The sequence below is a fragment of the Trachypithecus francoisi genome, unplaced genomic scaffold (genome assembly GCF_009764315.1).
Source record: "Trachypithecus francoisi isolate TF-2019V2 unplaced genomic scaffold, Tfra_2.0 Contig01579, whole genome shotgun sequence".
Classification (NCBI taxonomy): Eukaryota; Metazoa; Chordata; class Mammalia; order Primates; family Cercopithecidae; genus Trachypithecus; species Trachypithecus francoisi.
In genome coordinates, this window is record NW_022681442.1 from 13,982,225 (window position 1) to 13,998,884 (window position 16,660).

The following is a 16,660-nucleotide window of genomic DNA, read 5'->3' on the forward strand; positions in this document are numbered from 1 at the left end:
GCAATAGGGAGCCATTGAAGGTTGTTAAGCAGGGGAGAGAGCATCTCAAAGATCACAGGTCAGTAGAAGCAAACCATATTGTCAGGGCTGTGAGTGATGGGAGAGAAGAACACGGGTAGAGTGAGCCAACAAGGTTCCAGAGACAGGGCACTCCAGTTAGGTCCAATGCTCAGATGAAGGTAGCATGTTGATAGGAAAAGGCAATGGTCAAATTAAGCCATGAACAAGGCACATGAAACCTGGATATTTTAGACTCAAGTCCTGGATTTCTCTGCCTCCACCTCGGCATGGGCAAACTGAAAAAGAAACAGTTGAGAAAGTGTCAGATGTATTAAATCCACAGAGTTCCTGTCTCGACCTCTTGGGCTCTCCCTTTCATGCTGTATTTAGATGCTCCAGAATTCTCTGCTCAGGCTGTCCCACACCCCCTCAGAAGAGTTAGCATGTTTCCTGGGCTCCCCCAGCCTTTGCCCACCCCATCAAGCTTCCTGTCTGACCCCAAGACATATTTTCCAACCAGGGTTTGAGGGACTCCAGGTGGCCTAGTCCCTGTTCTCCCTGGGATCTGGATTCCACAAAGAACCAGCCAGAATTCGGCGTTATTCTCCTCGTGAAGAAAAGAAAGCCTCAATTCTTTCTTTGGCTGGGTTTTTCACCATAACTGGTTTTCATTAGCTTTTCAAGTGGAAAATAAATTTTCCCCAATGGAACATTGCCATTTATTTGCAGAAAGTCATCGTTCATTTCATATTTTTTTTTATGCTGAATGACCCAAGCCCGAGTCTGCTGAGGCTCTGTCCAGGGGCCCCAGGGAATGTGATTTAGAAACCTTCCTGGCAGGCACCGTTTGAGGAGACAGTGTCCAGTTGCCTCCTATTAAACCTGCAGGGTTGAGAAAACTCACTTTCCCTTCCAGTCCAAGTCCTAGTTCACCTGGCAAAGAAGCAGCTTCTCAAAGTCTCCTCTTCCTCGTAGCCTCTCCTCACTCTGGTGCTAAAAAGAGAAGGAAAAAGTAAACAAAACCAGGAAAGTAATCCAGTTGATAAAACGCCAAGTGATGTTGTTCTGTGGAACCAGAGGGGGGCCACCTGGGCACAATTCTCCCACAAAGGAGCCAACTGTACCAGGGCTAAGACCAAGAGCGGTCTGGGCTCCCAGGCCAGCCCCAGGGCATTGGGCAGCGGGTTAGGATACTTAAGGAGAGACAAATCAGGCAAGAAGCAGAAAGACAGGAAGTGGAGAGATAGGAAGCAGAGAGATAGGAAGCAGAGAGACAGGAAGTGGAGAATCCAGCAGGGGCCAACGTTGGACAACATTCCTTTGCCAGCTGCGCTCCCCATGCAACAGCATGAGGAGATTTTAAGCCTCTACCAGAAAAACTCAAGTCTGGAGATAATTTAATTTTTCCTGGGTCTCTGCCAGCCATCTCCAGAGTTTTGTCAAATTTTCCACGTACTTCCTCTGTGTGTGGAAACTCAGCCTCCATTTTAGAAACTCCATTCCCAACAGGGGTTCTGCACCCCCACCCATACTTTTTGTTTGTTTGTTTGTTTTCGGTTATCCTGGAGGTTTTGTGGATTAAGATGTGTGAGATGAGGAGTTTATAGGGACTGGCTGGAGGTATGGCCTCCCTTCCACCCACACACCAACACACACATACACACACACACACTGTTGTGCAGAAGATGTTTCTTGGGTGGCTGAGCAAAGAATCAGGTATTCGGATGTCCTGATTCGACCCTGAGAAAAATAGCAGCCATCCACAGAGCTCTGAAACATACTTCCCACTGCTTGGAATGGCAGCTCCTCCTCAGAGTAAGTTGGAAATTTTTCTACTTTATTGTATAAATATAGAACCAAATCACACACTATGTAGAGTTTTATACAGGAATATATAGATTTTAAAGTTCATGGTCTTCTCCTCTTTCCTTCTAATCCCACCACTCTCAGGGTTACTATTTTAATGTGTATCATTAATTTTTTTATTTATGCTTTTTTAATGTATTGCTTATGAATACACATTCCCCTATTGGCTTTTCTCCCCCAGACAAAACTGGGACAAGCAATTCGCTTTTGAAAAATTTAACAATATATCCTGGCCATTGTTCCAGCTCAGGAGATATGACTCTGACTCTTTTTTAACAGCTGCATAGCATCCTATTGTGTGGATGTGCCATGATGTTATTAACCAGTCTTCTGTTGATGGACGTTCAAATTGTTTCAGGTTTGGGGATTTTTGTTGGTTTGTTGGTTTGTTTTCTACTATTATAAATGATCCTGTAATAATTACTGTGCATCTCTCCTGCTGTACTGGGAGTTTTATTTTGTAGGACAAAGTTCTAAAAGTGGTCTAAAAGATTTATACATCAGAGGAAACATGCGTTCAAATTGCAGTAGACACTGCCAGATAGAAATCTCAGAAAGATCTTGCAATTCACACCCCTTTAGAATAAGTCTTCAACTCCCAAACCAGAGAGTGGTAATTTCTCAGGGAAGGCCTTTTTTTGGATTTCGCTTTATATTTAGATAAAACATATGAAATTAGTTTATAAACTCTAAACCATTTACAACTGAGATGTCAGCTGGTGATGACTTACTCCTTAAATTCTAAGTAATAGCACTTCCAATCTCCATTCTACAGAATTTCCCTAAGCCATTGCCTCACCCAACGTTGTGGAAGTTCCTGATGCAGGGTGAGAAGTAGGGGAGTTGATAGTTTTAAAGTCACTTCTAGCTCCTCACTGTAGCTCCAAACAGAAGAGAAAGAGATTGTATTTCTCTCCTTCTAATTATTGGAAAAAAGTCCTAAATTTTGCTCTCATTGGACCAACCTAGGTCACAGGATTTGAGCCAATGTGAGTATGGCCTACCATGAATAAGGGGGAGAGGTTGAGGGAGGTGAGTTCCTGGAGGTGGACAGGGGCCTGAAATCATTCAATTTGGGTTCATTTCATAATCCCACACATGCTGTGGTGGTCCCTGCCACATTAACCTAGACTTGGGACTGTGCCCTTTTCTATAACACACATACGCATACACCCTCCTCGCATACAGTTATTCATAGTGTACAGACTACTGAAGCTTTAGGGGACCTGGAAGGACTCACATCTTAGGACACATACAACTTAATATTCAAAGTTCAATAAACCAGTTTCTAAAACTGCCCCGTCTTAGTCCTTTTAGTGTTGCTATCACAGAATAGCTGAAGATGGGTAATTTATTAAGAAAAGAGGCTTATTTGGCTCCCAATTCTGAGGCCTAGAAAGTCCAAGATTGGGTTGCTGCATCTGGTAAGGACTTTAGGCAGCTTCCACTTATGGTGGAAAGAAGGGAAGGAAACATGCAAAGAGATCACAAGACAAGAAAGAGAGTGAAACTAGGGAAGCCAGATTCTTTAACTACTTGCTCTTGTAGGAACTACTCCATTCCTGGAAGACTGAGAACTCACTCACTCCCTCAGGATGGCATTAATCTATTCATTAGGGATCCACCCCCATCCTCCATCTCCTATGGCCCCTCCCCAAACATTTCTGAAATGGAAGCTCTAGACTTCTGATCTTAACTCGATCCATCTTTTTTTTTTTTTTTTTTTTTTTGAAGACAGAGTCTCACTCTGTTGCCCAGGCTGGAGTGCAGTGACACGATATCGGCTCACTGCAATCTCGGCCTCCCAGGTTCAAGCAATTATTCTGTCTCTGCCTCCTCAGTAGCTGGGATTAAGAGGTCCGCCCCGTGCCCAGCTAACTCTTTTGTACTTTTAGTAGAGGCGGGGGTTTCACCATGTTGGCCAGGCTGGTCTTGAACTCCTAATCTCAGGTGACCCACCCACTTTGGCCTCCCAAAGTGCTGGGATTACAGGTGTGAGCCGTCATACCTGGCCTCATCTCTTTCCCCACAACTCTGTCCTCTCTCTCAGAAGAACAACTACCAATAATAATTATTTCCCATCAGGCATGGTGGTTCATGCTTGTAATCCCAGCACTTTGGGAGGCCAAGGTGGACGGATCACATGAGGTCAGGAGTTCAAGACCAGCCTGGTCAACATGGTAAAACCCTGACTCTACTAAAAATACAAAAAAATAATAATAATAATTAGCCAGGTGTGGTAGCATGCAACTGTAGTCCCAGTTACTCAGGCAGCTGAGGCAGGAGAATCTCTGGAACCTGAGAGGAGGAGGTTGCAGTGAGCCAAGATCACACCATTGCACTCCAGCCCAGACAACAGAATGAAACTCCATCTCAAAAAAAAAAAAATTATTCCGTTTTCTTGCACAGTGAAGTTCAGTTCTGCCCAGCCCTTACTCCCAGATTTTGCCAGAGCAAGACAAAAGGGTCTTTCATACAATGGACTCTACTTTCCTTAAAAAGAAGCAGGGGTTGTAAGTAGCAAAAAGTTTTCACTTCTTTCCACACCAAAAAGGTTCATTCATTTAATCCATTCTCCACTCTTAGCACAGTGTTCTTTTAAAGATGTAAATTAGATTATATCACACCCCTGCTCCATCCCCACTGGCTCCTCCAAGCCATTGGAATAGAGTCCAGACCCTACTTTGGCTTTCCAGTCCCTGCCCCAGATGTGGCCCCTGCCCACCTCCAGGAACTCACCCCCCTCAACCTCTCCCCTTCATTCATGGTAGGCCATACTCACACTCGCTCAAGTCCTGTGACCTAGGCTGGTCCAACTAGAGCAAAATTCAGGACTTTTGTCCAATAATTAGAGGGAGAGAAATGCAATATTTTTCTCTTCTGTTTCCACCAAGATACGAGCAAGGAAACGTGTGGCATCTTGCTAGCATGAGCTGAAGACAAAGCCTACATGGGGAAAAGTGCAAAACCAGGAGAATGGGAGAGAAATGGAGCCACACACTGATGCTGTTGTGAAACATCTCAATCAAACTGCACCTGAACACCGCCCTATCACTGCGTTTTTCATTTACATGAGCCAATAACCTCTCTTTCTCATTTAAGTCAACAGGAGGGGTGTTTTCTGTTACTTGCAAGAGAAGCATCCCAAATAATACATGAAATTATTTTCTGTTCCATTCGTCTTCAAGGGGGTCAGAATGAGGGGCATCTGGTACTGTTATCATTAACCATGCAAGTATTTCTTCCACTTCACATCACGCTGAACAGAGGCTCATTCTGGGGTTCTGCCCCTCAGCTCCCCAAACCTATCTCGAGGTTCCATTGAATCCCCCTGCCTCACCTCTCCCTGCTCAAAAAAATACACAGGGGCCCAGTTCACAGAGGAGAAGCCCTCAGATAGCTACAGCCTTGTGTTCCCATGCCCTGCCCTCCACCTACCCCTTGCTGAGGCATACCTGATCTCCTCTCCAAGAGCAGGGGGAACTGGCTTGGGGCAATCACAGTTTTCCAGATCTTTTATTCCCATACTTGGATCTTTGCTTTCAATACTCAAAGCCAAACATTTAGCTCTCGTTCTCTGCATTGTGCTCTAATGATCCTCTCGAGGTGATGATCCATCTGCCAAAATGCAGGGAGCATTACTGATAACAGGCAAAACCAGGAGCAAATGTGGAATGAATATATCAGCTTCCCGTCTCTTGTCAGAGACCTCCTCACAACAGCTGACTGCTTTGGGTGAATGCTTTGATAAGTTCTTGGAGTGGAGGGTGTGGGCTTGGGGAGACACTCTCAGGGGGCCACATGTGAGGTGCAACAGATGGTTTCTATCCAGCTAACCGTTTTGCTGACATTGAGCAGAGGTGAGAGCTGAGAGCAAAAGCGGGATTGCTTGGGATGATAAAGAAGTTTCTAGAGACTGTAGATTCAAAGAAAGAGGAAAAGTGAAGCAAGAAACAGAAACTTTGAGGAAAGAATAAAGGCATTTCGAGGGTTATCTCTGGTGTTTTGCTGTGTTGTGCCAACTTTCACCAAGGCCACTGCAGCAGCATCCCCACTGATCTCCCACTGTGTCCGCCACCAATGCATCCTCCACACACTGACAGAATGACCTTCCTGAGATGCAAATCTGGTTGTCCTCTTTCGCCTAAAACCTTCAGTGGCTCCCCATTGCCCTCAGAAAAAAGTCCAGTCTCTCCTCTAGCTGTGAGCCCCTCCATGATGTAATTCCTCACCTTCCACTCTATACTTGGCAAATTGAGCTTCTGTCATCTCCTCACCCACCTGTGGCCTCCTCTCCCTCACTGCAGGGTTTTGGCAACCATGGACCACCCACAGAAGGCCCCTGCCTTCTCCTCCACACATTTTTTAAATCCTTACAACCACCCCAGTGAGGGCATCTGTATCCTAATTGTAGAGATAAAGAAACTAAGGCTCAAAGCATTTAAGTCCCATGCAAAGGCCACACAGCTTCAAAAGCAGAGGACCCAGGTTTAAAACTAGGCCTGTCCAAGGTCTATGATCTTTCCAACATGCCAATACCAACAGGACTGGCCACCACAACGCAAGTGACACGGAGGAAGAGCATGGTGACACGGAGGAAGAGCATGGTGACATCTTCACAGGACAAGAGCTCTCAGCTCTGATATTGCATCGCCCCCCCAGGACTCTGAGGCTAGGTAGTTTTGCAGGTGGGAGGGAATCAAGAAAGATCTAGAAAGACAAATGCTGTCTATTTTTACTTACATGAGGTAAGCAAAATCCACAGACAGAAAATAGAATGCTGGTTGCCAGGCGCTGGAGGTGAGGGGAAGGAGTTACCATTTAATGGTAAAGAGTTTCAGTTTTGCAAGAAGAAATTTCTGGAGATGGTGGTGGTCATGGTTGCACAACAGTGTGAAGATACACAATGCCACTGACCTCCACACTTAAAAATGGTTAGGATATTAAATTTTATAATAGGTGTATTTTGCCACAATCACAAATAATTTTTTTAAATTGCACAATGAAAATTACAGGGTTCATGGGAATAATAGAGTTGATCTGTAATATTCAAAGACTGTCATTTACGTATTTTGAAAACATAGGAATCTAATAATAATGATAGCACAGTTTTGCACATGTTCAGTGCTGAGAGAGCATATAAGTATCACAATGCATATGGCACTTTATCTTGAAAAAAAAAAGAAAAAATCTGAAACAAGTTTCTCAAACTTATCGGTTTCAATATCTCTTTATAGTCTTAAACATAATTAAGAACTCCAAAGAGTTCATGTTTATGTGGTTTATAGCTATCTATATTTTCCATATGCTAAATAAAAACTGAGAAATGTTTAACCAATAAGAATACACAGGTGCAACTTCCATCCATCATCAGAGTGATGACATCATCCCATGTCACATAGGCTCCAAAAACCTGCACTGCACACTTGTGACAAAACGAAAGGGAAAAGGGCAAATAACATCATCATATTCTTTTTTCTTTTCTTTTCTTTTTTTTTTTTTTTTGAAACGGAGTTTTGCTCTTGTCACCCAGGCTAGAGTGCAGTGGCGCAATCTTGGCTCACTGCAACCTCCACCTCCCAGGTTCAAGCTATTCTCCTGCCTCATCCTCCCAAGTAGCTGGGATTACAGGCAAGCGCCACCATACCCGGCTAATTTTTTGTATTTTTAGTAGAGATGGGGTTTCATCATGTTGGCCAGACTGGTCTCAAACTCCTGATATCAAGTGATCCTCCCACCTCGGCCTCCCAAAGTGCTGGGATCAGACGTGAGCCACTGCACTCGGCAACATCATTATATTCTTGTGAAAATAGTTTTGACTTTACAGATCTGAAAGACTCCAAAGAACTTCCGCACATTTCCAGAATACACGTAGGGGAGCTAAGCAAAGGCTGATGTGCTGCAGAGAGAACCACCCAAGAGATCCCGCCATGCCCGCCTGACCTGCGTACAGTGTCCTGGGCAAGCGCTAAGCTGCTTGCCCCAAAGCTGCACATACTCCATCACTCCCTAGGGCCATGGCTCCAGGACCTCCCCAGGGGCCTGGACAGCCGGGAGGCCCTCTGGGTTATTCCCAAACTTGAGGCAGGCAGAAGCAGTTGTTTGAAAGCGGCTTTGCTGTGTCTGCCAAGCCAGGAAAGTCAAAGCCCTGCCCTGCAATATTGCTGCAGATCCTCCATGAGTGGCAGCCAGTTTTTAATAAGGCTTATTTAAAAACAAAAACAAATCAGCTTATTTACAGTGTGAAATGAGTTGTGTTCGGCCCTAATCCCCTGTGGTCAGTCAGCACTCAGCACTTATGCCAGCCAGCCTGGTCCCTGCAGACCGCCTTAGTGAAGGTTACGTCCCCTTTCTAATGATGAGAGGCAGAAATCCAGTAATGCATTCAGTGCAGTGAAAACTTAATCCCAAATATCATTTTTACTCATATGAGGAAAGTTAACCCACTGCAGATTCAATTCGACAAACACTGTCTCCGAATTGAGGTCATCCATTTACTTAATTGTAATATTGCTGTCTCTCACATGAGCTTCCAACCAAGACTCAGGTCAGGACTCTCTGATGGGTTTTATTCATTGGATTTGCGGCTCCCTCCTGGTCAGTGAAGTCAGGAGGGAGCAGGGATTGGCGGTGTGCTGCCACCTATGCCCAGCGGAGCTCCCAGAACACTTGGGCATTTAAAGGTGAGGAGAGGCCATAGGCACAGGGGCATCAGATCCATGCCCCTTTGGGAGCCCTGGGACACCAGAGGAGCTTCTTATGCAGGGAGGCTCCTGGACCTCGTGGGAGAAGGGGTGGAAAGGCTGTGAGTCTGAGAGGAAGGCCCACAGGTGACTACTCCAGGCCACCCAATTAGTCAGGGTTCTCCAGAGAAGCAGCACCAAAAGGATGTAAACATATAGAAAAGAGCCCAGACGCTGTGGCTCACGCCTGTAATTCCAGCACTTTGGGAGGCTGAGACAGGTGGATCACTTGAGGTCAGGAGTTCAAGACCAGCTTGGCCAACATGGTGAAACCCTGTCTCTACTGAAAATACAAAAAGTAGCCGAGTGTGGTGGCAGGCGCCTGTAATCCCAGCTACTCGGGAGGCCGGGCAGGAGAATTGTTTGAACTCGGGAGATGGAGGTTGCAGCGATCCGAGATCGCACCACTGCACTCCAGCCTGGGTGACAGAGGGAGACTCTGTCTTAAAAAAATAAATAAATCAACATATAGAAGACAGGTTTATGATATTGGCCCCACAATAATGGAGGCTAAGAAGTCCCAGGATCTGCAGGGTAAGCCGGTAAGCTGGAGACCCAGGAAAGTCAACGGGGTTGTTCCGTTCCAAAGGTCAGCAGGCTGGGGGATGCCCAGGGAGAGCCAGTGTTTCAGTTCTAGTCTATAAGCAGGAAAATGCTGCTGCCCCCATTCGAAGGTAGTGAGGCAGGAGGGATTCTCTCTTCCTTGGAGAAGCAGCAGGCTTTATGTTCTAGTCAGACCTTCAACTGACTGGATGAAGCCCACCCACATTAGGGAGGGCCATCTGCTGTCCTCAGTCCACTCATTCAAATGTTCATCTCCCCTGGAAACACCTCCGCAGACACACCCAGACAATGTCCACCAAATATCAGAGTAGCCCATGGCTCAGTCAAGTGGACATATGAAATTAATCATCCCAAGTACCCAGAGAAAAGGGAGACAAAGATTGTCTCCAAATCGGGAGGGAAAGAGTGCACTCAGCCCGAAGCAAGGGAGAGCTGAGAACCGGGTGCCCCACCGCAGGCTGGTGGTAGTATCCGGACTTGGGGACTTTCCTTTGTGAGATCTTCCCGAGTCCTGCAGCAGCAGGGACCATGACATGCAGAGAAGTTAACTCTGTCAGGCCTGCAGGCCCTGGGATGTGACCATTCGTAGAGCAGACATTTGAGCAACGGTTTCCATTGCCAACCCTGAGACCAAGCAGGGCCTGCCAGCAGGGACTTTCAAGACAAGGCCACATTTTAGATCAACAACACTCCTGATGACACTTCTTTGGCATAAATGATTAATGCTGAGTCTCTAAACAACCAACAATAAGAGAAGAAGACATTGACCAAGGAGAAAAGGAAGGAATGAGAATTCAAGAGAACCCGCTCCAGAGCCTGTACAAGGCAACACCTGTGAAATGGTTTGGCTCTGTGTCGCCACCCAAATCTCACCTCGATTGTAATTCCCACGAGTTGAGGGAGGGACCTGTAATTCCCATGTGTCGAGGGAGAGAGGTGATTGGCTCGTGGGGGTGGTTTCCCCCATGCTGTTTTGTGATAGTGAGTTTTCACAAGCTCTGATGGTTCTATAAGGCAATTTTCCCTGCTCTCCCGCACTGTCTCACCTGGCGCCATGTAAGACACGCCTGCTTCCCCTTCTGCCATGATCGTAAGTTTCCTGAGGCCTCCCCAGTCATGCAGAACTGTAAGCCAATTAAACCTCTTTTCTTTATAAATTACTCAGTGTCAGGCAGTTCTTTATAGCAGTGTGAAAATGAACTAATGTTAATGCAACCTACAAGCATCATCTCGTTTGACAGAAAAGAAAACCCAGAAACGTCATGGTGGCCTTTCTATAACTAGTCATAAGTAATTATGATTTCATAATCAACAGAATCAAGTGCCTATGATAAGCCCGCCCCTGAGCTTTATGGTATGAATTCTTTTAATCCATTAATGACATTAACTGGAACAACCCTGAAAGAGGAGAACCATTATCCTTCCCATTTTATAGATGGAGAAAGTGAGGCACACAGAAGTGAACTATGTTGCCTGGGGTCAGAGAGCTTCTAAAGGGTAAAGCTGGGATTTGCCTCCAAATAGTCAACTCCACTGTGCCACCTCCTTTGATAAATGCATCCCCGACTGGGTTCCCTAGGCCTGGGTTATACACTGGCCTAAGGCATGACTGAGTGGCATGAAAGCAGGCTTTCTGCTGGCTGAGAAAGCAGACCAGCCTTCCACCTGGTTCTCTCTGGCTCACGCATTCCTCTTGCCATGGACACAGGCAGCCTCTGGAAAGAGAAACAGCAAATGGGGGAAAAACAGGCAGCCACCTAGAGTGAGGCTAGGGAGAAGGTGGCAGCTATAAGGACAGAGTGTAAGTACCCCGGCCTGCAGGAAGAGCTGACAGGTGGGAACCGGGTGCCTCTCCACTGTGTTGGGATTCTTATCTGAGGGTTCTTTAGTCTCCTATCTGAGGGTTCTTTAGCCTCCCATCCCCGCTCCAGGCTCCCCTATTGTATTTGTAAACCCTATGGTGACAGTGACAGGGACTCTGTCTCCTCTCCACACTCAGTAGACAGTCCATCAACCCAGCAGACCCCGGATCCGAACTGCCTTCTCAAGCCAGCCTTGGGCTTTTCTTTTTCCCTGAGGGAAAGAGCTAAATTTGCCCTTCCAGTCCAGAACAAGCTCTGAATTTCAATTCTGGATTGAATTTCACGCGGATTGAGCCCAGAGCTATTCAGAGACGGATTAGCAGCCCTGACATTCAGCCTCTAGTCTTTGGGAAAAGCGACCTAAATCAGCACCCATCAAACCCAGCTCACGTGGAATTCTCCCTGTGGCTCTGATAAGGCTTTTGGGGAAGCCTCTGGGCGGGTTCACCACCTTTTCAGAAACACACCGCCCATGCAGCCGGACCCGTCAACGCAGTGGGGAGGCAATGAGAGAGGAAGGGCACAGAAGAACTAAGAGCTAAGACACCTGCAGCCACAACTGCCTTAGATGGGAAGTTTCCCTCCTCTGCCCTTGCTAGGCACCAACATACATATGCCAAAGCTAGGAACCTGGAGAATCGGGGCTTGGATTAGCCAGGATTCTCCTGAGAAACAGAACCAACAGGAGATATCTGCATATACACAGAGGGAGAGAGAGAGAGATAATAAGGAATTGGCTCATGTGACTCTGGAGGCTGAGAGGTCCCAAGATCTGCAATCAACAAGCCAGAGCCCTGCAGAGCCGAAGTTCAAAGGCCTGAGAACCAAGGAAGCCAATGGTGTAGAAAGTTCCAGTCCAAAAGCCAGCAGTCTTGAGACCGAAGAAGAGAGATGTTTTCTTGTAAAGGCAGGAAAAGAACCACGTCCCAGCTCAAAGCAGTCAGACAGACCCTCTTTCTCTTGAGAGGGTCAACCTTTTGTTCTATTCAGGCCTTCACCTGATTGGATGAGGCCCACCCACATCAGGGCCACCTGATTTCCCCAGTCTGCTGCCTTACATGTCCCTCTCATTCAAAACACCCTCACACAAACACCCAGGGTAATGTTTGACCAAGTATCTGAGCACCCTGTCGCCCTGTCAAGTTGACAGCCATCAGGCCAGCACCGTGGCTCACACCTGTAATCCCAGCACTTTGGGAGGCCAAGGCAGGCAAATCACCTAAGGTCAGGAGTTTGAGACCAGGCTGGCCAACATGGCAAAACCCTGTCTCTGCTAAAAATACAACAATTAGCCAGGCATAATGGCACATGGCTGTAATCCCAGCTATTTTGGAGGCTGAGGCAGGAGAATCGCTTGAACTCAGGCGAGAGAGCTTGCAGTGAGCCAAGATTGCGCCACTGCACTCCAGCCTGGGCAACAGTGAAACTCCATCTCAAAAAAAAAAAAAAGAAGAAGAAGAAGAAATCAGCCATCACAGGGCTTGAGATGGAAAAAGAAGGGACAGTGGGCCACTTAGCATAAAAACACATAAATGCTATGCAAGAGACAGCCACAGACAAAGGCCTGATTGTCTTGCCAGTGTCCCAGCCTGAGGCCAAAGCAGGTGCCCAGGCAGGTGTCCCTGAGTGACTGCAAAGTAAGAAAGGCCCCATGGAGAGGGTTCCCAGGAGCACCCCAGGGTCAGGGGATGTGCGAGGTATTTACAACCTGGGTAGTGATTAATTCATTAACATATCAATCAGAATTTTAAAGGATCTTACCTCCTATACTCTTAATGAAACTATATGCTGAAACTGCTTGTTAGTGATAAACACGGCAGCACAAATTATTCATTAAATTCTTGTAATAATTACCAACTGATATGTGGGAAGTTCCTGTCTGAGCCATGGCTGGCTATGGGGACTGCCTCAAACTCTTCCAAGGACATTCCCAGTAGAATGATGATCACTAGGTCCCTGGCACCTGGTGCTCTGTTGTAGCCAGAGCTGCACAGTGCCTTGTCCACACATCTTGCCTGGGAACACACACCCACCACATGGTCTGGACACAGAGAGCCTCTGGCACAGTGGCCTCCTGATCCACCTCCTGCTGTGTCGCACCCACCAATGCTGGCTGCCCTGGAGTGGTGGGCAGGCATGGCATTTACCCTCACTGCCTCTGCCCACATGGCACCTCCCACCGCTGCCAGCATCCTCTCCAGCACCACTCTCAGGCCTGGTGACTTCCCCGGGACTGCTGTGGGCAGTGTTATTTGGTGGTTGATAGTCTCATTAAGTCATGTATTTTGCCACCTGGTATAAGGTTTCAATCTTCTAATCTTAATAGTATGTTCTCATTGAACAGCAGCCCCGAGTCCGAGGGGCTGAGCAGTAACAGGAAGGAGGGGAGACAGAAGGAACGCAAAGCAGAGGGTTCTTCCTCCTACTGGCTGGAGAGCAGCAGCTAAGTGGAACAGCCCCAGGAGGCTACAACCAAGGCCTCTCATGCCCACTGAGGAGATTGGGAATGAACTGCCAAGAGAAGCTAGGAGCACAGATCTGTTTTGGACATCTTCTACACTTTGTGTTCTTAACCACTCAATGGTAAGAATTAAAGATATATATACCATGGACCGGGTCAGCTCCTGTGGAAGGTGTTTCATAACATTTCGCTTTAAATTTTTTTTTAACTCTTTAAAAAGTATATTCTTATCTCACATTTCATGAGGATGGTGAAGCTCAGAGAGTTTGAGTTGGTCCATTCATTCATCCAACCAGAACATGCCAGGCACCGTGCCAGGCACTGGGTGATAACTGACCCCAAAAGATGTGGGCCCTGCGCAGTCTGCTGAGCAAGTCTGGGATTAAGGAAACAAGCCCACAAATAAACATGCAATTACACATCCTCATGAAACACAGTAAAGAAAGGTCCAGGGGTGCCATGACATGGGGTTCTACTATGGGTAAGGACTCAAGGAAAGCTTCCTTCTGGGGTAGCCTACAGTCACCCAGTTCCAAAACCAGATGCAAGCCCAAGGCCTTGCCCTTTCTTCTGTGCCAACCAGTGCCCCTTACTACGCAAAGGAGAATTGAATGGGGGAACTCATCAATTTCCCCTTCGATGTTCACTCTATATGTCTTGGGATGTACTATAGCCCAAAGTTCTCCCTCCTACATCCCCACTTCCAAATCTCCCTCCCTCCATCCATGTATGAGGCTGTGACAAGTCACACATGAGAAGTTGTTGATAGGACAATTTACAAAATGTTGAATGATAGCAAGATGTTTTGAGGCCCAGATTCCGTTCCTAACTTTGCTACTTACCAAGAATGAGACTGAGATATATGGCTTTACACAAACTGTAACGAGTCATGCAATGATCATAGTTGCAGTTTCCTAAGCACCTACTACATTCCAGAAGCTGACATTCTTTGAATGAGCTATCTGTGATTGATTGAATGATTAGTCCTGATTCCTCACTCTTCCCTGTATCCATGTTCTTGCTGTGGTCTACCAGTGGTCATAGTGTACTTCCCCACCCCTGGTTTTGGGCTCAGCCATGTGACTTGCTTTAGCCAATAGGATGTGGCTAAACAAAATGCAAGCAGGGGCTTGAAATGTGCTTCAGCAGTGGGGTTTGCTCTCTTCTTGTGTCTTGCTATTGCTATAAGAAGATATTCCCCCATGCAGCTGCTGCCACCTTGGCCTGGCTCACAGTGAGATTCATGGGACAGCCATGAATCTGCCTAAGCTGGCCAGACTTGCCACTGGAAGCAGACTTGGTCCTAGCCAACTCACAGAAACATAAGAAATGAATACTCATTGCTGTCTGCCTCTGAAAGGTGATGACTGGTTGTTACACAGCAATAGCTAGCTGATACACTTTCAAACCTCACAACTCCAAGAGGTTAGTGTTATTTCTCCCATTTTACAGATTAAAAAAAAAAATGAGGTTTCTACATAGGCACATGTCACAAAATTAGTAAGTGGCAGAACTGGGTTTTACATCTAGGACTTTCTGGGGCTAAAGTCCAAAATGTAAGTACTGGTGCTGCTCCTACAAAACCCTGCCTTGATGCACACTTGTGATGATGTAACTTTGGATGTGATACAATTGACAGCAGACCTCTAGAGCCCAGAGCTGCCCAGCTACAAGGTTCACCCAGTCATCCCCAAAACTTCTCAAGAATGCCACCTCACATTTAATGTGTGTTAAGTTTTAGTCCCCATTTAATAGCATTACAGTAGATCTGACTGTATTATAATTAGTTAGAGAGCAAGAGTAACTTTTAGAATAAAATGTCAGCGTACGTTGGCCTTTTGAATGAAGGAATGAAGGAAATGGTTTATATATGATAAGGTAAACATCCCCAAAAGAAAAAGGAGAAATGATTATTATTCTTCAATTCAAGGGGCTGGAGTGCAGCTCTCATTCCAGCGGGAGATCAGTGAGGACATTCTCGCAGTTAATCAGCCCAGAGCCAGTCTCCAGTTAACTCGGCTCCTCATTTCTTCTCCAGCCTGAGTAGGGGCCCTAAATGAACCAGAGAAGAAGCAACCAGCAGGAAGCGAGTCCCTACATCCTTGCAGCCTCAGCCACCAGGAGAGGCTGCCCCACTGTTTGGGCTCCTCATTGCCCTGCCCCACCCCTGCCCCTGGGCTCTGCCACACACAGCTGGGCAGAGGGGCTGTTGCCACTCCATCCAGGCCTGCTGCAGCCTCAGGGAGGAAGAACTGCAGTGCTGTGTCAAGGCTGGAGAGATTCTGGGGAAGTTTTGGCTTTAATAGAGGCCACATGCAGGGAAAGCAGGTGGGCAGAGGAACAACGGGAATTGGAATCTGAGATTGAAGGGCTTTGGGACAAGGTTTGGGCTTCCATCTTTCACTCATGACCTGAAAGCCAGGAGGGGGTGTGAGCTGTACATCACAGGCTTAGTTATCAAGGAAGGCCTGGGGAACAGGGGATCAGATGTCCTTGGTAAGTGTCAGGCTGTCTCTGCAGGCAGACGGCCTCTGCCTCCTACAGCCCATAAGTTTGGTAGTGGAGACTCGAGGAAAATAAAGGAAAACCATGTGGATCACCAAAATACATCTCAACCGACCACAGCCTTGCTGTCTCCCGAGACTTGGCCCCAGGAGCCAGCTCTGCCAGGGGCAGGGTGCGCCTTTCCCGGCGTCAGCATCTGGGTCAGGGCTTTGCTATGTGTTTGTTTCTGGGCAGGCTGACTTAAGCAGTGACTAAGCTTGAAAGTCGTAAAACTTGATAATAAACCTGTCAGTGAGGCTGTCAGCCGGGCCTGGTTGTAGAACCTGGGTGTCTTATGCGGCCGGGCAAGGCCTCTTGCTTCCAGCTCCTTTGAGAGTCCTAGGCCCTGCCTGAAATCTGCATAGCTCCCCAGGTCCTTTCTGCTGGGCTGGGAGTGTCCAGCTCTACCGCAGTTTCAACAGCAGGGCTGAGCCAGGGTAGGAAGAGGGGCCAAGATCAGTGTGACCTGATGAATTTCGCTCAAGCATTCTCTGAGGCCCTTTTTGAATCTATGGGCAAGAAGCCCTTGGATTTAATGAAGGGGACGGTCTCTCTGGGGAACTCCCTCCCAAGGATGCTATTTACACAGAGCAGCCACATAACCCAGAGTCTGAAGACTC

The 16,660-nt window shown here is 47.0% G+C and overlaps 1 long non-coding RNA gene across 1 annotated transcript in view; it reads right to left on the minus strand.

Moving 5' to 3' along the window:
• Positions 1 to 236: 236 nt before the first annotated feature.
• LOC117066146 overlaps positions 237 to 16,660 on the minus strand; it is a 34,713-nt gene continuing 18,289 nt past the window's right edge. Inside the window, exons 2-3 of the long non-coding RNA XR_004430152.1 lie at positions 934 to 993; positions 237 to 296 (exon numbers count right to left, since the gene is read on the minus strand). This is a non-coding gene — a long non-coding RNA (uncharacterized LOC117066146). The remainder of the gene's footprint in view (positions 297 to 933; positions 994 to 16,660) is intronic.